General features: G+C 32.0%; 1 protein-coding gene across 1 annotated transcript in view; it reads right to left on the bottom strand.

The window, feature by feature from the left end:
* ich (zinc finger protein ichor) overlaps nucleotides 1-21,260 on the bottom strand; it is a 90,048-nt gene that overhangs the window by 62,612 nt on the left and 6,176 nt on the right. Inside the window, exon 2 of the mRNA XM_088226745.1 lies at nucleotides 19,216-19,286. The gene's annotated coding sequence lies outside the window, so the exon portion shown is untranslated. The remainder of the gene's footprint in view (nucleotides 1-19,215; nucleotides 19,287-21,260) is intronic.

The following is a 21,260-nucleotide window of genomic DNA, read 5'->3' as shown; positions in this document are numbered from 1 at the left end:
ATTACAATGTTAGGTAATAACACACGATATGAAGTTTAATAAATAAAATGAACTGAATTAATAATATTTTAAATAATAATTAGAACGATAAGAAAAGAAAAAACAATAAAATGTGCTCAAAGTCAAACATAACCGTAAAAATAAAACATAACACCAGTAAAAAATATCAGTTTTATGAAAATCTTAGGTATTAATATAATTATATATAACTAAAGAATGTTGACGAAAAAAGTCCTTAGTAATAAAAAAAATTAGAAATTAATGGTAATGACAATGAATTTATGTTAAAATAATGTTATTTGCGAAAAAAAATCTGTTACGTTTTCAAAAGAGTTTAGTACTTACTACCTTTGTTTTTGTGCTTGAATCAGAAACAATGGTCAATGATTGTTGGCTAAAGATGCATCCAACTTAACAGGCACGCCCCTATATTCGGTTTTCTTTAACCATGATCTTAGTTTACCTACCTGATACACGTAAATCAATATTTCATTTCAAATTTTTCCCTCTTTTTTTTTATTTTAAAGACATATCAAAAGCCCATTTTTTCAATAAATCAGCAATTTAAAAAATTTCAAACTTCATTTAAATTGTGACAAAGGCTGGATTTTAACCCCTAGGGAGTTATAAAATGATTCGTATCGAATCGGGTAGAATCGGGAACTCACAGATCAGAGGTTTGAGGTTCAAATCTTGCTCTAATCTAAATTGATTTCCATTTTCCAACGGGTTATTATTTCGATATGATAAAGGTTTCAGCTCTTTTGCTTCACAAAAGTCAACAGATAGAAGAGTCGAGGATTTTTTTTTTATTAGTAACATACAGTACAGTTACAAAGTTTAATATTTTACACAATTAGACTTAATTCTAATGGACCAGTGAAGTTTTCATATTATATAATGCTGATTTATATTTTATTTTTGCACCACAACAGGCCAGGAGGCCCAATTACAGTGGTGAATTATATCACAGAACACCCAGGCTTGAGAAAAATCACATTTGATTTTTGTGTTCTCACCGGGAATCGAACCCGGAACCTCCCGCGTGTGAGTCAAGCGTCTTGACCACTACACCACGGAGGCCGCAATTGATGGAGGATATTTAAACATAGGCAGAATGATGAATGGTACACAGTGTGTAAAGTGGCCACTTAAACTAGCCAATAGTCAGACAGGTCATAAGCCATGTAAATGCCTTGACTTCCATATTCCCTTCTTAAAAATGTTTTCCCTCTGTTGCAACAAATTTAAATGTGAATGGCTCCCTAGGGAGGAAATCCAGCCAGTCTGCAAGCATTTGATCATACTCAAAACATTGTTGAATTTACAGCTAGCCCAAAACAGCGCCTTAAATTGAAATGAGAAAATTATATGACGCAAATGATTACTAATTCAGTGCCCTATGCAGCACAGGGTGTGGAAAAGAAGATGACGATGAGATGATTTTTTATGTCATTTTGTAAACTTGCCAAACACAAGAGCCAGACTCTTTTTTGGCAAGTTCAACCTTACGTGTCCCATTTTTTTTATTAATTTTTTTTTATTTATTTTAAATTTAAAAAAGTAAAAATATCAGAGAAACGCCATTTGTTATTAAATGCCTTGATTGGAAGCGATGTACGTGGAAAAAGTTGCGTTGGAATGGCAACACTTTTCCATTCCTCAAGGTGTGCGTAATGGGAACAGCCATCAGCTGTGCGCCAAACTACTAACCTATAACTGGCCGTAACACTCACCTAGTGTAGACAATATTGTGCAGTTGTTTCTAGTAATTGCCTACCTACTACCTACATGTGGAACGTGAACAGTGAACACACAACACACGACACACAACACACCGCTATACGGCCGCGGGCGCGGAAGGGGCTCGCTATTCAATAAGCTTTTGTTTATAATTACATATTATTTTTAATTTTAAAAAATAAAAACTAGCTCACGCACAAACAAAAAAACATAAAATTAACAATATCGCAACTCGGGATATGACCTATCTCTATAGATTTGTCAATAACCTAATTGATGGCCCACAAATTATTTTTTTTATTTATGCTTTATTAAGTTAGTAATAACATCTTAAGAACTCATATAAACTCTTAATAACATTACAATTTTTTTATAAAAATTTCTCAATAACATATTTTTTCATATTAATTTGAAATATTTCAATCTTTTCTATCTCCTTTATTTCTTCAGGTAACTCATTGTACAGCTTCCACCCCTTGTACAATGAGTTTTGAGATTCTGTTTTTCTCCTCATTGCGCATTGGTAATCTTATCTTTTTTTAATCCCTTGTTTCATATGTATGACATTTTTGGTTAAATTTTATTACTGTTTTTATTTTATTCATCCCCTCAATTATTTTATGCATAAAAATTGCCACATTATATTTAATTTGCTGCTTTACTGTGAGCAAGTCAATTTCTTTGTGGATTATTTCTACATAAGAATAGATTTTTTTTTTAGTATAATACTCATCGCCTTGTTTTGAAGAATTTGTATTATTTAAATTTCTCCTTCATTATTTTTCTTAGTAATCGGATAAAAAAATATGCATTGAAATACATTTTTGGATTGAATTGGGCATTGAAGGGTTAAATATTCCTTTTTTTTTAGTATTGTTTTATGTTTTCTAGTGTCCTTTTGTATTCGTGATAAATAAGAAAAGGAAATCTGTAATTGGTTTTACTTCGTTAAATTGTTCATTTACCTTGTGTTTATTTTTAAAAATGTATTATTTCCATAATAAATAAATGAATTTAAACCCCGCTTCCTCTACATTAAATACCTTCTCATGTATGCACGCCAATTATTCTGACTATCGCTATACATGTCCAAATCAACGCTACACTTCTTTCTTGATTTATCGAAAATGCATGTCTCAGCCTAACAATGCACGAATTTCGACATTTATGCAACTATCATACTTCCAAAGGGTTATTTTATTTATAAAATACCTTATCATTGTCAATATCCGGCGGCCTCCGTGGTGTAGTGGTCAAGACGCTTGACTCACGCACGGAAGGTTCCGGGTTCGATTCCCGGTGAGAACACAAAAATTAAAATGTGATTTTTCTCAAGCCTGGGTGCTCTGTGATGTAATTCACCACTGTAATTAGGCCTCCTGGCCTGTTGTGGTGCAAAAAAAAAAAAAAAAAAATATCAAACCCTAATCTACACCTGATGGTGCATAGGTTACTGCGTTGTTAAAATACACGCAGTATATCTCGATCATGTGTTACATGGATGTGATCAAATTACGCTTCAGATACCAGTCCAAGGATAGTGAAATATTGTGGGGATCAATCATCTTTAAAGTAATTGTTCCATGTTTAACTTACCAGAATCCAAACCTGGGACCTCAAACATAGTTGACAAACGCATCAGCTATTACACCATTAGGCGAGCTTATCTCAACTTAATTGTCTTTTTCAGGATTTTTACCGGGGTGTAGCCATCGAGTCGAACTCCTTGTCCAGGGTTCAGATTCTATATCAGACACATAACTATATTTTTTACCCTCCTAAACACAAAGTACTATCTTTGTAGTTTTCTATTTATTTTTGTTATTTTTTTAATGTTTCTTTGACGCGTATGTTAAATTAAATTAAAAATATTTAAGGCAATGTACTGGAGAAAAAATGACATCCAAATGTGACGGTTGTCAAATATTACGAAAACTTATTGGGTTTGACGAATATAGAGGTTATATTATATTATTGTATTTTAAAAATAACTAAACTACAACATCTGAAGTAATGTACACTTGTTTCGGAATACGACTTATTCCTATCTAAGGCGTAATTTTATATATTTTAATTTAAATTAAATTCTCCATACAAAATCATTTTTTCAAAGCGCCCTTTAGACACGTTTACCATGAGATGTGTTCGTTTAAGGTATGTTCTATTTTAACAGTTCTATGTGAGAGATAAAACCGGAACCCTGGACGGGTGTTTTTGACTCGATGGCTGCTCTCAGGTAAAATTCCTGAATGCGGAAATCGAGTGAAGATAAGTCCGCCTCATTGTAAAGTGGTTGGTATGTTTGGATGCCATTCCCAACTTCGATTCCTGGCATGGTGGACGTAAAATATTGATTTTTAAGGTTGTAAAAACTGCCATATTTTGTTGTTCCTGGACTGCACCTGATTCATTTTTTATAGACCGGGGCTTGGAGGGCAAGAACTACTCACGGGGACTCTTCACGATAGATGTTCACAGGTCACAGTGATCTCAGGAGCTTATATAGCACTGACCACCCCCACTTAGAACAAGAAAAAACACCCGAAACGTAAGACTAATCACTTTACCTTCATTTCTTTTCATTTTCATTTCATTTTTTTTTGCACCACAACAGGCCAGGAGGCCCAATTACAGTGGTGAATTACATTACAGAAAAACCAGGCTTGAGAAAAATCACATTTTAATTTTTGTGTTCTCACCGGGAATCGAACACGGAACCTTCCGTGCGTGAGTCAAGTGTCTTAACCACTATACCACGGAGGCCGTCATGTAACGATGATTGAAATACGTTGCAGTTGGTTTATGCACAACTGGGCGCGGATAGAGAAACGATGATTAATAAATGCTAATGCATTTTTGTGTCATATTTTATACTTGCTCATAAACAACATAATTATAATAATAAATCCCCTTTAATAAATAAAAATATTTTTAAATCTCTCTTAGCATACTTAATAATTATCATTTCAGCGTCGCGCATGCGTAGCAATGCGCACAAAATTCACCGAAACAAAAAATAAGCAGATAATCGGAGATTCGAAGCGCAATAAAGGTGAAAGTTACGCGTGTAGTCTGGATTGAGACTAGCAAAGTTGGCCGGTCGTAATTATTGTAAACTATAGTTGAGGAACGAGGCCACCGAGGCCCAGTAGTGATGTGAATTTTACCGTAATTTTCGCTAAGAGTGAAAGTTTGTGTGAGGTAGGTACTAGGATTATATTTATCTACGCACCTACATCGATATCATTCGCTTATTTTTATTTAACTGCATATCAAGTGGTAAATATTACAAGAACTTTTTCGATGATCAAGCTAATTTGAAATAGTGCAATTATGGGTGATCTAAAAAATCGTGTGAACGCGGATTGTATTACAGTTTTTTCGTACCGCGGCGCAGAAAAAATGCGTGTAGGTATTTATCGATGGAAAAAATTGATCGAGTGTTTTCGACTCGACGCGAAGGGTACTCTTAAATAAAAATAGTAAAAAGGGTGGAATTGGTTAATCTTGTAGTTTACCTAAAATGATTGCAACGAAAGCGCCCCGCCTTTTCCCTACCTAATGTAAAGATGAATGCAAACCACGGCTTTTATATTTCAAAACCTAATATGCAAAAAACAAATTTTTGAAAATCAATGTTTTTACAATCCCGTAATTTCTAGATAATCCATACATTTCTTTAGAAATTTTGTATGAAATCAGTTCATCTAAGGGTAAATTTAATATTATTGATGTTTACAGCGTTAACTTTGTGTAATACAGAGCAATCTGTTTTGGTATTTATTGGGTGTCTCAAAACCTACTTGAATTTTGAATTATTTTCGTTGTGTCAAACATTGAACGCGGATATTTTTCAGTCGTCATCGGCAAAGTTTGAGGTTAAGTCATGCAGGGTTTTTCAGTCGAGCAAAGCATAGAAATTCATAAAAATTACTACCAAAATTACCAGAGACACTGCGGCAAAAACAACGCAGTTATTTGCCAACGAAATTTCCAGGACGTTAACTGGCCACTGAGATTATGTGATCTGATACTTCTGGACTTTTTTCTTTGGGGGTTTCTGAAGAATAAAGTACATGCAAATAGTCCACAGACAATTCCGGGACTCAAAGCGAAAACTCGACGAGTTGTCGACGAAATTCATCCACAATTATGTCAAACTGAGATCGAAAATTCCGTGAAAATGGTGAACGTTTGCCACCAAAGCCAAGGCGGGCATTTGTCGGATGTTGTGTTCCACACGGAACCTTCGCGTCCATATTTTACATTGAAAAGAAAAAACCCCCAAGATTCATCTGTAGTATGTGTTTTAATAGAAAAATAAATTCAAGTAGGTTATGAGACTCCCTTTAGTTTGTTCACACGTATATAAAGCAAACCACGGCTATATTGTATTCGTAATACAATTGCAATGTCAAAATTTGATTGACTTAATATGAGCTATTTAATTTATCTGCATCCGGAGGATGAGTTATACAGGTATGTGTGTGAAATAGAACCAGAACCTTCGACGAGCGTTTTCGACTATCTATAAAATATTTCATTATCAACATATTACAACAGAGATGAAGAACATTTAAGAGAAGGTAATATAGAAGTCTAGGCATCTACGGGGCTTATGACCTATCAATGGCTGGTTTAAGTGGCCACTTTACACACTGTGTAACATTCACCATTTTGCCTATATTTGAACATCTGTATTCCTTCAATTCTTTCATCTTAAATTACCTGGTCCACGAAGAAGTATGGAAATTGAAAAAATAACATTTTCAGGCGTTGCCTAGTATGTGGGTGAAATAATTCAATTAGATGAATCTCACCCGCATAAATAAAGGTTTTAGCCCTTTAACTTCACAAACATCAACAGATAAAGAATTGAAGGAATATTGATGTTCAAACATAGGCAGAATGATGAATGTTACACAGTGTGTAAAGTGGCCACTTAAACCAGCCATTGACAGGTCATAAGCCCTGTAGATGCCTAGACTTCTATATTCTTCAATTCTTTCATCTTAAATTACCTGGTCCACGAAGAAGTATAGAAATTGAAAAAATAACATTTTCAGGCGTTGCCTAGTATGTGGATGAAATAATTCAATTGGATGAATCTCACCCGCATAAATAAAGGTTTCAGCTCTTTAACTTCACAAACATCAACAGATGAAAGAATTGAAGAAATATTGATGTTCAAATATAGGCAGAATGATGAATGTTACACAGTGTTTAAAGTGGCCACTTAAACCAGTCATTGTTATTATACCTCTACGCAAACAGCGCACTAAATTTGGTGAACGCGCATTTGCGGTCGCAGGCCCTATGGCATGGAATGCTCTCCCAGCAGAGGTGCGAGGCTGTGAAAGTGAAGTGATGTTTCGGAAAAAACTTAAAACCCACTTGTTCTCTAAATCATTTGAATAAATCCGTAGCACGTGACAACAAAATAAATTATTTTAATTAAATTACAAATTTAAAAGCTTCAATTAAATTTACTTAACAATAGAATCAGCATGTAAAGCGCCCTTGAGGTATTTTATTACGAAAATGGCGCTGTATAAGTTATCCATAATTAATTAATTAATTGACAGGTCATAAGCCCTGTAGATGCCTAGACTTCCATATTACTTTCTATTAAATGTTCTTAATCTCTGTTGTAATATGTTAATATAAACAGCTCCCCGGGGAGTTGAATCCAGTCCTTGTCTACAAAAATTTGGACAAACTCAAAATATTGTTTATTTCATTATTCTCAAAATGGCACCTGAAGTGTAAAATTGATCCAGATACACTGAAGTTGCGGTACAAATGCCGATGATGATAATTAAAATAATGATGATGATAATGTCACCTTTACTTCGGCAAAAGTCACGAAATTACTCACTAATTAATTTTCACCCGAGTTGGACGGGGAAAGGTGCGCTAGAATAAAGCTGATGTAAAAAGGGCAGACGAAGGTAATTTCCATAATGGAAGTAATGTAGGACGTTGCCATAATGCATGCTAAATTATGTAAGAAGGACGACAATACTGCCGAGCAATCCCTGAACCGCCGTAACTCGAAAAATCCGCTTTCAAGAAAAACGCCATAAACTTTTCAAACAAGCAAATGGCAATGATATTGATGAAACGTCAAAACAATTTCGTCGTAAGGTTATTATGATGACGATTTATTGTGGGAAAAAAGCGTGTTACATCAGTCATTAAAAAAAAAGAAAAAAATTCAAATTCACATCAATTAAAATGCAGTTTTCAAACCTAGCACTTTAAAAAGTTCCTTTTAGTCATTATTACAGACTAAAATGCAGTATTTCATAGGGTTTACTGCGTTTTAGTGAGTTTTTAGGGAGAACTCATGGCAAATACTTAATTTGAGAATTGAAATACACATTTTTTAAAGTTTCTTTTAGTCATTTTTAGTAATTATTACATACTAAAATGCAATATTTCATAAGGTTTACTGCGTTTTAGTTAGTTTTTAGTGAGAACTGATAGCAAATATTTATTTTGAGTATGAGTAATTTGAATTAAAATACACAATTTTTTTAAATACTTATTTTTATTAAATTACAATATTTAATATTTAAAAAATACCTAGCGTTTATTTTTACCTGTAAAAATATCCAACTATTTTTATTTTTTATAAAATGTGTTTTAGTTAGTATTTTAATCATTTATGGGCTAAAAATTTGATGTTACTACATGGGTAGATATTTAGTTTACAACCTTCCAGTTGTCATAGAAGAGTTCGATACACTTATCGCTTATTAAATTAAATGCTGATTACGAATCAATAAATATCTCGATAACGACAAAATGTGGGTTACGTCAGTTTAGGCTCTGCGCGGCAATAATACAATTATGCCAAAGGGAATATTTTTAATTTCGCTTGAACAACAAATGTTCACTATCCACTCGGTTGGAGCGTTTAACTAAATCGACCGTTTTTTTTAAGCGCGATTGAAATAAAATATTATTAATATTTAAAGCATTAACTTTTTAGTCAAACATTTTACTAAATGTTGTTGAATATTTGTATAAAACCACTTACCAACTTTTCTGTATCCACCGTTTCGAAAAGTACCCGTCTCTTCGTCAGGACACCAATTAAACCAACAGGCATACCCCACTTTTTAAATTAGTATAATAATGTTTAGATACGAAGTAGTCCTACACAAGTACAACACAACCGGGTTGTGGTCCCGTGGCTAGTGTTGTGGACTCACGGATCAGCGGTCCGAGGCTTGAACTTTACTCTATCCCAACTTGATTTCCATTTTCTAATAGTGAATTATTTACAACTCGTTGAAAATGGTCACCAAAAATTGAAATATTTGGGTAAATTATAAAAACGCTAATATTTCTTTTATTTAAAAAAAAAAGTTTTTCCAATGTATTTAGTAATATATAGAAAACTATTTTTGGCCTATTATTTTGGATACTTTATTTGTTAAATTTATTATTTCATTTTTTTTTCATTATAAACTGTGATTAATATTAAAAATAATATGATCTCACTGGGGTTACCCGTGCCAAGGACTTTTAAAAATATACTTTTTTAAAAATATTTTTACATTTCAGAATAAACAAAAAAGACTTAATAAACAGAGATAATTAACAAAATGTTCAGACAACTTTAAACACTACGTATTTATGTTTATAATTAATTTATGTACATCTGTATTATTTATATTACAAAACGCACAACGAAAGAAGAAAAACATAACATAAACTATACATTTGTGAGTGAGACAATCATTTTTACTTCTACCTAGCTCTACTATCTTTTTTTTATTGCCTTTTTGAACATTTTCTCATTACTTATTGTTTTAATAAATAGTGGAAGTAGGTAATAGATTTTAATTGAATAATACTCAAAATCCTTTATTGTACATATTGTGCGTATTTTACGCTGTTTTTATTGTACTTTTTTTTTCTTTGTCCTTACTTAGATCCCGGTTCTTCCAGGCTCGAGCCTCCTTGTAGGTAACCGCAAGGATCTTCTGTCCTGGATGGTCACAATGGGAACATGTTGTGCCGCCAACTACTTTGTAATATGAGACCACCATGTTAATGTGGTACGCAATAAAATGTACAATTTAAAAAAATAATTCATAAACACAACGACGCGAGGCGGACTTGAGCGCATTCGATATTTGGTGACATAAAACACACGTTCGTCAGCCGCTGTGACGCTGCGCTGTATCGACCCGAGTATCGATACCGGCATCTTCTGCCGACAGTAGTTCGTGGTTACAAGTAACGGTTAAATCTTTTCGGGTTAAATTCGTAACGATATTTTATTACTTGCCCTGAATACTACTGGAAGTATGCCGCGCAGGGCCGGCACCGGCGGTCGGCAGGCAGAACATTAGGTACAAGTCGACGGTTAAAGGCCGAGTGACTGATGAGCCACTCTCGTCGAAGTTGAGTTATATTGAACACCATTTTTCTCAGAATTTTAGGCGGCCGCGTATGAGCCGACATTATTATTATAGTTAGGTACTTTTTACTGCGCCATTTTTGTAAAGATCACCTCAAGGGTGCTGTACAATAAATAAATATCCCAGCACGTCTTGCAGCCGTAGAGCGAATGCACGATTGGGCTTCTAGTTCCATGTTTCCAATGAGGAAATTTAGTGTTTTTTTGTTTTTTATTTGTTAATATACTATTAAACTAAGCCAAATGGAGGGAGGGGGTGAGCTTAATAGATTGACGGTGACCTTCACAGTGCAACATCGTATAACAGACTGTATTGAAAGGTTGTTTGATATTTTTTACTATTTTTTTTTTTCAAAAAAGAAATATTCTCGTACTTATAATTTACGCAAATATTTCATTTTGAGGACCATTTTTAACGAGTTGTAAATAACTCACTATTAGGAAATGGAAATCAAGTAGGGGTTGAGTGGGATTCGAACCACGGATCTTTGATCCGTGAGTCCGAGACACTAGCCACGAGACCACAACCCGATTCTATTGATATTGATATTCTATATTGATCAAAGGAACATTATTTTTTAATGCTTTTCTAATGTGAAATATTTCCATATTATTTACTTTTACCGCTTTATTTTTTGTATGTAAGATTTTAACACCTGCATTTTTATTAAAAATACAGGAGTTTAAATCTCTTCACCTCCTCCATCTCCTCTACTTTTTAAACTTTTTCTCAAACAACATATAATATTTTCATAATTTAATCAGTGCACGTTTGTCCTAGTCAGTGCATGTGCTTATTGAAATGCATGTCGTGTCGGTTTTATATTTTTGTGCAACAACTGTGGTGAAGGTGTGTAGTGTAGAGGTTTAATTGGTGTTCTGACAAAGAGAAGGGTACGTCTCGAAACCGGTAGACAAAGAAAAGTCGTTAAGTGGCTAAATACAAATATTTAATAACATTAAGAAATTGTTATTATTATTTTATTTTTCTAAAGTATTAAATTATATTATTCTTTATGGATACCTACATAAATAAAGGTAAAATATTACATCAAAATAGACAGGTACAGAATTAATGTCTAAAAATTCTTTTAATTTTTAAAAAAATAATCGAGCATCACAATATTTTTGATAACTAAAAAAATATCTATTAAAGGTTTCAAATGTATTAAAGTTTTATTCAACAATCAAATTTCTTACCAATTCCTCTCCTAAACCTTCTATCCTTTAAATATAAGTACTTATTTTTACTTACGAACCCTCACACAGACATTCACACACACATACATACATACACGTGAACACAATCGGCGCACATGTAAATCCTCTTCTATATTGCGTATTGTTAAATTAACAGCGAATTTTAAAAATACTTCTTATTGTTGTAAAATCGCTGTAAAAATCCCAAATAAAATAAAATAAATTATACGGTGGTTTTTATAATCAGAAAAGCCTGGATTAACTTTTGATCTAAGCCTAAACTTTCGCGATCGTTTAAGAAGTTTATTTATATCTTTTCCGGATTAACACGCTCTAATTATTGTGACACCGTTTAATCTTTAACCATGCTTCATGGAGAGTTTACTTACTGACAAATATATACTGTTAAACCTAGAGATATTTTAAATAATGAACGGTGCATATCCAAATGTTGGTAGGCGATTTTCAGTTTGTACAACTTCTCCTAATATAATGGATAATTCTTAATTTAATTTAATAATTGAATACACAATTTCTAAAGAAAGAAATTCTTAATTTAATGATTCACAAAATTCACAATTCACAAAAAGTAAATGGTTTAATCACAATCAATTGAAAAATAAATTTCATCGTGGAAATAAAAGAAATCTTATAAAGAAACAAAAAATAAATTTATAAATTCATATTTATGGATGGTTTAAAAAATGATATTTAAAAGTGATTTTTGGGCTCTACATGGGGTGAATTCAATTATAAACTACTGCTACTACTAACATTTTTTGATGGAACTGCATTTTAATTATGATAAATAAATACTATATTCAGTTTTCCACTTTATTTATAATTAACACCAGTGATTGGTGAGGTTATCATCAAAATTATTCATTTAAGTGGCAAATGGAAATACAATATCTTTATTTTTTAAATTCATTTACTGGCTTTTAAATAAATTGAAATGTCGCGCAAACAAGTTATTTACAAGCATAACCCAGAAATTATTTATGAATACTATCGATTTTGCAACAGGGATGCGGGTCACTTTAGCTCATGATATGAAGGAGAAAGTTATGTTCATTATAATACTAGTTAAAAATAAAAAATGCCATATATTCATTTTGACTTTTCCCATACAATAATATAATTGAACGTACTTTGAAACACCAAAAATATTTTTTTTTTAGTATAAATGTTTAACAATGTTTGATCATGTCCAAATGCTTGCAGACTGGCTGGATTTCCTCCCTAGGGCGTTGTTCATATTTAAATTTATTTCAACAGAGATCTCACCCACGTGATAAAGGTTTCAGCTCATTTACTTTCCCGGAAACCATAAATCTATCACAACACTCTACCATTGATTGACTCGAAATAACTTGTGACGTAGTTCAAACAAACCACCAGTTAGTCAATTCAACAATGTTTTTAGTATGTCCAAATGTTTGCAGACAGGCTAGATTTCCTCTCTAGGGAGTTATTTATTGAAAAGAAGAAGCATTAGCATCAAAATTTTCTCAACTCTTCCAAATGTTGACTTTTGTGAAGTAAAAGAAAAAGTATAAAAATTGGAAAATTGTTTGCAGGCATTGCCTAGTAGATGAATTGGTTCAGCCGGATGAATCTCACCCGCATAATAAAAGTTTCAGCTCCTTTACTTCACAAAAGTCAACAGATGAAAGAGTTGAGGAAATGTGGATGTTCAAACATGGGCAGAATGGTGAATGTTACACAGTGTGTCAAGTGGCCACTTAAACCAGCCAATGACAGGTCATAAGGCCTGTAAATGCCTAGACTTCTATATTCCCTTCTCAAAAACTTTTTCCCTCTCTGTTGAAAGAAATTTGAATATAAATGTTTAATTTCCATTTGCCCTTATGAGTTTTTTACCAAAACTCTTATTTATTAATATACTTTTTATATATATTATAAATTATTATAATACTTTTTATAAAAATGTTTTTCAAAATGTGCGCAAATTAGAGACAGGTATAATTATGATATACTTAGATGTTAAGGTCATGAAGATGACAAATTCAGCCTCGTGGTGTAATGGTCAACGCGTTTGCCTGCGATGCGAGAGGTCTCGGGTTCGATTCCCGACACGATTGATTTGAAATATTGATTTAAAAGATATTTTTCACTCTAGTATATTTCATAGTCCTTGGACTGGCACCTGAAGCGTAAGACTGATCATCTTACCTTCATGTAACAAAAAAATATCAATAAACGCTGCAATTGGTGAACCAATGCAGTGCCCTATGCACCTTTAGGTGCGGAAAGGAAATGAGAGAGAGAGAGAGATGACGAATGGTTGACAAAAAAAAGGTAGAAACAAAAATATATTATTGAATCACCTGCTCCACAAACGTATAGTTTAAGTTATGTTTTTGTTATTTTATTGTGTTTTTTATAATTTAAATAATAAAGGTATACAGAAATGAAATTGAATCATAAACACGTAATGTTTAAAACTGTTTTTATATTTTGTAATTTCTCTCTATATATAAAGTCTTTTTCTATATTCTCGGATGCAAAAAAATAAATATATAAATATATATATTGTTTAGTGTCCTCAGCACGGGTAAAACCCAAGTGAGGACAGATTTTTTTTTAAATTGTTTATAATGTGAAAAAAAAAATATTGCGAAAATCAATCTTAACGTAAAACAAGAACGACTAAGGAAGACATCGTATGATCAGATAAATATCCGACCAAGGCTCTCAATATAATTTGCCAAACTCAAAATGAAAGGGGTAATGAAAGTAGTAGAGTTAAATTCAATTGAAATTGCGATACATGAAAGTAAAAATTTTAAAAGGAGAGCTCGTTTATTGACAAAAAAATATTTGTTTTTAAATAATTTACGCCTATAGAAAGACCCACGGTCTGTAAAACGGTTTCAGATATGTGAAGGAAGTATTTTTAGATGGAAGAATCAAAGAAATACGGATGTTTAAATATGGTTAGAATGGTGAATGTTACAGTGTGTAAAGTGGCCACTGAATTCAGCCAATGACAGGTCATAAGTCCTGTAAATGCCCAGACTTCCATTTTTCCCTTTTCAAAATGTTAACAAATGAAACAATGATTTCAAAATGTTAAAAAAACAAATGAGAGTAAAGAAGAGGCCAATGCATCGTCCTTATCATAGGAACCCCTCAATAACTATAACAACAATATCATTCCGCCGTTTCGCAATTGGGGTAGGCAGAAAGATGGACAGCTACAACGTCATGGCATACAATCTTAGCTTCTTTCTTTCATTCGTCTTGTCATACATGCCCTTCGGTTATGTCTGCTTTTAAAGACTTAAGATTTGGGTTTATCTAATCATGCCACGTCTTCCTTGGTCGTTCTCGTCCCACGTTACAGTTCGTTCTCGCCATATATACCTGTTTTTACCATTCTTTTGTCATCCGTTCGTTCTAAATGACAACCATCTCGGAGACCCTTTCTTAATCATTTCAATTAAACGTGACTCAAATTTACACCCTCGCCAGATTTCATCATTCATAACCCTGTCATTCATTAGTTTTCCACACATTCGTTTAAATGTATAAAATTTACAAAGATTTTGAGTTAGGTATTTTTTAATACAGAATATTACATTTAACCGTATGTCGATAAAACCGACAACTGTAAACCCAAATTCCAGTTAGCATTGTCAGTCGCCGTTGCTGGCAACGCTAAGTATGTCACATTTTGTATTGCTCTAGTTGACGAGATATATCAAATTGAGTCCATTTTTTTCACAAATAAAGAAAATATAGATATTTTAAGAGAAATACGAAAATCTTTAATAAGCAAGTCGAGGTATCAACATGGCTTTTGACCTGTCATAGCTTGGATTAGGTATGGGCTCATCTCAAGGAAGCTCGTGGGATATTGTATTTTGCAAGGCTGAAAATGACTTGAACTTAATAAAAAAATGGTTAGACTCAAATTATCTAACACTAAATCCCTCGAAAACAAAATACATAAAATTTAAAATTAATAACAAAACTAGCTTTGTTATTAATTTTAAATTTCACAGCTGTAATTACAATTACCAAATTCCGAATTTTAAATGTATTTGTAAATCGTTGGACAGAGTAGATTCAATTAAATATTTGAAAAATTATATAGATGGGAATTTAAGATGGACTAATCAAATCGAACATATTGAAAATAAATTGAAAAAGCAAATTTACTTTCTTAAAACTATAAGAAATATAATAAGCCTAAAAGAAACTTGTAACAATATATTTCGCAATAACTCAATCAGTTTTGGAATATGGGGTAATTGGATGGGGATGTGCAAATGACACACTGATCAAGCAAATAATAATTGCACAAAAAGCTTTAATAAGAATTATCTTAAGAGTCCCAATCAGAACTAGCTCCCTCGGTATATTCAAAATTCTTAATGTAAAATCTATAAAGCAACTGTATGTTAAAGCTTTGATACTATACGCATGTAAACTGCCTTCCGTTACAAATACAAGAGGTACTAGATACTCCACCCTGATGCTGCAAAAAAATTAAAAAATAAATACAACCTTCGGTCAAAGAGGATTGGCCTGCTACTCGGTTAATTATACTAAGGACAATAAGTAAGTTCTCATAATATTAAATTGCTATTAAGAAATGGATAGTGAAGGTGGGTTAAAAAAAGAGGTTATAATTTTTATTGGAAAATGGCATTTTTACGTTTATTATCTACGGAAATTTTACAAAACTGCGGTTTGCAGTTTTTACAAAAGTTTTGCGGAAAATTTACACTATGTAGACTGTAAAAAATATCATAACAATATCATTTAAGTCATTTTAACAAAATAGTGTACAAAACAAATAAATATTTGTATTATTTTATGTTTTGTCTACCACTTTCCAAAAAGTATTATATTGTTCTGGTATTTTTTACAATCAATACAGTTTAAAGTTTCCGCAAACCAAGTTTTGACAAATTTTTATTGAAAATAAACGTAAAAATGCCATTTTTTAATAATAAATTATTGAAGCGCCATCTGTGAATAATCAGTTTCAAATTTTCGTTAAGAATTGTTTATTTCTTGATTTTTTAAGCCATTAATTATTTAGCCTTTAATTGTTATATTTTGAAGAAGTCTGATTTCGTATGAATCAGAGAAACGACTTAATTACGTTTTGTGATTGGCGAATTCTGAGGAGATATTGGATGTGAGGGGTTGACGGTGTTCTTTCCTTTCCTGCTTTTCATCCAATTGGAAAACTACAAAATAACAATAAATATTGGTTTTACTGGGAATGAATCCCAGGACCACATGCATCAAAGCCTAAAACGTCACCAACTACCACGAGGCGGACAATGGTAGTGAATATAATACATAAGTTCATAATGCAGTATTATTAAATGCAGTCCATGGAACGTTCCCAGAGTTATTAGACCAATAAACTGCATTGAAACAATAGATTTCTACATATTTATGATGTGAGACCCCAACGAGCATAGATTTAATACGTAAATAGACACGGCCACGACTGACCTTACGCCATTTTTGTATTTATTTTTCTGCAAATTAAAAGACCAATAAACCCTTTAATCAAATTTGCATAACACAAAAGAACACGCAAGTACAATGCGTTCGACTGTTTCAGCTGAAAGATGGCAAAAAGATAGCTTTTATAAAAAAATTGAAACACAAAAATTTTCAAAGTTTGGCGGGCTTGGAAAATTCGGAATCTTAGTTTATAAGCCTAATAATGAAGTTCAGTGGTATTTTTTTTTTTTTTTTAAATATTTTTTTTTGATTTATGATTTGAAGTTCTTATGATTTTTAAATTTATTGCGATGGAGAGGGAAAACATTATTGAGAAAGGAAATGGGAGTCTAGGCATTTACTTTACATTTACATTCTGCCCATGTTTAAATATCCACATTTCTTCTACTTTTCCATCTTTTGACTTTTGTGAAGTAAAGGAGCTGAAACCTTTATTATGTGGGTGAGATTCATCCGGCTGAATCAAATCCCCTACTAGGCAACGTCTGAAAATAGTGTTTCAATTTTTATACATCTTCTTTTACCAGGTAGTTAATTCAACAATATTTGAGTACGTCCAAATGCTTGCAAACTGGCTGAATTTCAGAGTTGAGAAAATGTAGATGTTTAAACATGGGCAGAATGGTGAATGTTAAACAGTGTGTAAAGTGGCCACTTAAACCAGCCAATGACAGGGTATTAGCCCTTTGAATACCTAGACTCCCATATTCCCTTCTCAATAATGTTTTCCCTCTCTGTTGCAATATATTAAAATATGAATAACTCCCTAGGGAGGAAATCTAGCCAGTCTGCAAGCATTTGGACATACTCAAACATTCTTATGATTTACCTTAATATATCAATTTTGGGGGGCATTTCCGAGTTGTAAATAACTCACTATTAGAAAATAAAAATCAAGTTGTGGTAGAGCGGGTGCAAACCTTGGACCTCTGATCCGTGAGTCCGCAATACTAGCCGCGGAACCACAACCCGGTACTTGCTGTTAATATAACTAAGCATTTTTTTTTATGCATCTCATTATCGTCACGATGATTTTTTTAGGTTTTGTAATTTTGAAATTACACCACCCGCGACGTCGCAAGTTACAGTCAGTAAGTTTTCCTGACATTTGAAAGAAGAATACCGTTACTTTTCAAAATACGCTAAACATAGCTACCTGGAAACCGAAAATCTACCACATCTCATAATTGATTGGCATTAAAACACGTTTTCACCTGAATGTGTGACGTTTTAAAATAGCTGATTTTCATAAAAACGCTTTCATGCATTTTGTAGAAACTTCACTGAATAATTAAATGCTGTTATTTTTACCGCTTGTAATCAAGCATTTTTAGGGGATATTTTTTAAAGAGGACTTAAAGTTAAAATAGATTAATTATTTATTATGCAAATTTTTTGTCATTTTCTTTCATTTTTCTATTCGTATTTTCTCTTTCGTTTTTTATTTTGTATGATATAATTAGTATCGCGAGTGATTCTAAATTGGTATAAGTCCTGGCGATGAGGAACAAACTTCGAAACCGGTCGACGCAAAACTCAAAAATTAAATCGGTATTTGGAATATAAAGTCTAGGCATTACAGCATGTTATTGGTTGATTTAAGTAGCTACTTAAAACGCTGTAATATTCACCATTCCGCCTATGATTAAACGTCCACATATCTTCAACCCTTTCATCTGTTGACTTTTGTGAAGTTTAAGAGCTGAATCCTTTATTGATGTGGGTGAGATTCATCTGATTGAATAATTTTAATAACTAAGTTACACACCATATAAAGCGACTACCTAATCTAGGCAACTCAAAACAATCTGTATCATAAAAGACTTAAGATGTTTAATGATTTGCCAAAATATATTAGGAATGCTGAATCTATCGCATCGTTTCGTAGAATGGCGATGCTTTTTGTAAAAACAAACATCCATACAGGTAGATAGAGCGTCATCGAAAGCGTCTGAATTTTATAACAGTGTTTTGTTTTTTTAAATATTTTTGTATATTTATTGTTTAATAGTTAAAGTATAACTAGGTGTTCAAATTTTATGTGTACAACTATCTTAATAAATGCATTGCATTAAAAAATGTTTGCTTAAACTGTGTGAATAAATTTAGATCTAAAAAACTCCCTAAGGAGTAAATCCACCCTGTCTATAAACATTTAGACGTGCTCAAAGTGTTGTTGATAAAACAAATAAATTTCAAATCTATTTTATGGTAGATGGATTTTATTTAATTAAATTGTAAATTGTTATAATTCAAAACGAGAACTTATGTCGTTTTTATCTTATCATAATAATTTTTAATAATCCAAAAGGACCTACCTTCTTTTTAAATAATCCATTTCATGATATTGCTGGGTAAAGTTCCGTTTAAAAGTCCATAAGGTTTCCAGCTGTAATCACATTTCACAATAAATATAATACTTCGGTTTGCAGTTCCACGTCAAAAGTTTGTGTTTTTGGAAGAGACGAGAACGTTCTAGATAAAATGTACAGAGAGAAGAGGATTGTGACGGACAGAATAGAAGGTTATAGAACTTTGTGAACCCACCAGAAGAATGAAATGAATTGGTGATTAGTGATTAGTTATTAATTTTAATGCACTGCCGGACATAACCTATATATTTATTTATTTAATATATGTATATTTATAAGACCACAAACCGATTCATTTTATTGTATGCAGTTTTACCGCCTAAAAATGGTTATTATTTTTTACTATACTATCGTAAAGCTTTTATAGTTTAATTATTTATAAATGATTTACTATGTTAATTTTTGATAAGGTTGATGATATCAAACATGGACAGAAATACTTAAACATGATGTTTTCAATAAATAAAATTAAATTCTATATTCGAAGAACTAAACTTGAATAATTATCTTTTTGTGTACGTATTTTGTAGATATTATTTTAAAATCATTAGATAAGATTAATTGAAGACACGAGTGGATGGAGGTGTTGCGTCACAAATTTAAAAAAATCAACTTTTTCCAAATAAATAAATGAAAATTTTATATACAGTCATAAAGCCAACTAATCGAGAGATGAAAGGTCATAAGCCCTGTAAATGCCTGTCTTTATTCCCTTCGCAAAAATATTTTCCTTCTTGGTTGCAACAAATTTACATCTTAATAACTTCCTAGGGTTGAAATCCAGCCTGCCTATAAACATATAGACATAATCAAAACAGTGTGTTTTATTTAATTAAGGTATCCAATCATCTTATGTTATCTATAAAAGATGGTGAACTTCTATAATTTAGGACGTTTATAAAGAATAATATCAACATGCTTGTATCAACCTCCTTCGATAAAAAGCAATATAATATAATGTACTGTAATTGTTTTTTTAAAAAATATATTTTACTATGTTATTTATGTTTAAGTAACATTATGTTTTCTTATTACATATTCCTACATATAAACTTTAAATTTATATAATTATTTAGTTCTCACATTTGATAACTCTGTATTTATAATGAAGTAGTTTAATTATTTTTTTCTGTTATTGTTATATTAGCATAGAACTGTTTATACTTTAAAATATAAAAAAATCTCTTTCTTAGAACAGGCTGAGCCATGTTAAATGGAGACTATCCTAATCAGAAAACGCTCCGTATTCATTTTCTCATTCACTACTTTTATATAGGTTCCCTGGTATTACATATGTACTTATTTATGCAATAAATTTATTCATTTATAATAAAAAAATAAAAAAATCTGTTTATATGTATCCTTGTTGAATTTCCATCTAAAATAAAATTGGCTATTATTATTCTAATTAAACGAAACATATTTTTAAAAATCTTATTAGAATAATAGTGCAATGAAAAATCTTCTTGGAATTTTAGTGATTCAGGCAATCTAATAATTTTAAAAAATATTTTATAGAAACTTTCTAACGTTTAAATGTACAATAGGTTATTGTCCCTTGAAATATGTTCTTTTACATACATGTTTTTGGCGTTAGGATGATCTGGATTAAGATAATAGGAAAATTACGATTTCACAAAAAGCCGTTTCATTTTCATACCACATAAATTTCAAGTTCATTAGTTTTTTTATATTTTTTATTAATTGTTAATAGACTATCAAACTAAGCCAAAATGTGATTTTTTAAGTTTTGCATTTCTGAAATAATTACTCTGCGAGTGACGTCTCAAGTTCTCTTCCGCTTCTTCTCAATCAGATCCGCCAGTTGGTCCGTTGACGCACAGTTAACCGGAAATCTATCACAAATCCTTTATCAATGGTTGATTCATATGAACTAGTAACGTCGTTCAAAGTAGTTTAATTTAATTAAAATATGTATATATTTTTCATTCATTTTCAAGAAACTTTGATGCACAATTTGCACGCAATCC

Source organism: Micrasema longulum, unplaced genomic scaffold (assembly GCF_059751315.1).
Source record: "Micrasema longulum isolate JH-2025_06_02 unplaced genomic scaffold, ASM5975131v1 h1tg000467l, whole genome shotgun sequence".
In the NCBI taxonomy this organism is placed as follows: Eukaryota; Metazoa; Arthropoda; class Insecta; order Trichoptera; family Brachycentridae; genus Micrasema; species Micrasema longulum.
The sequence above is the reverse complement of the archived record's forward strand: the minus strand, read 5'-3'. Positions and strand labels throughout refer to the sequence as shown.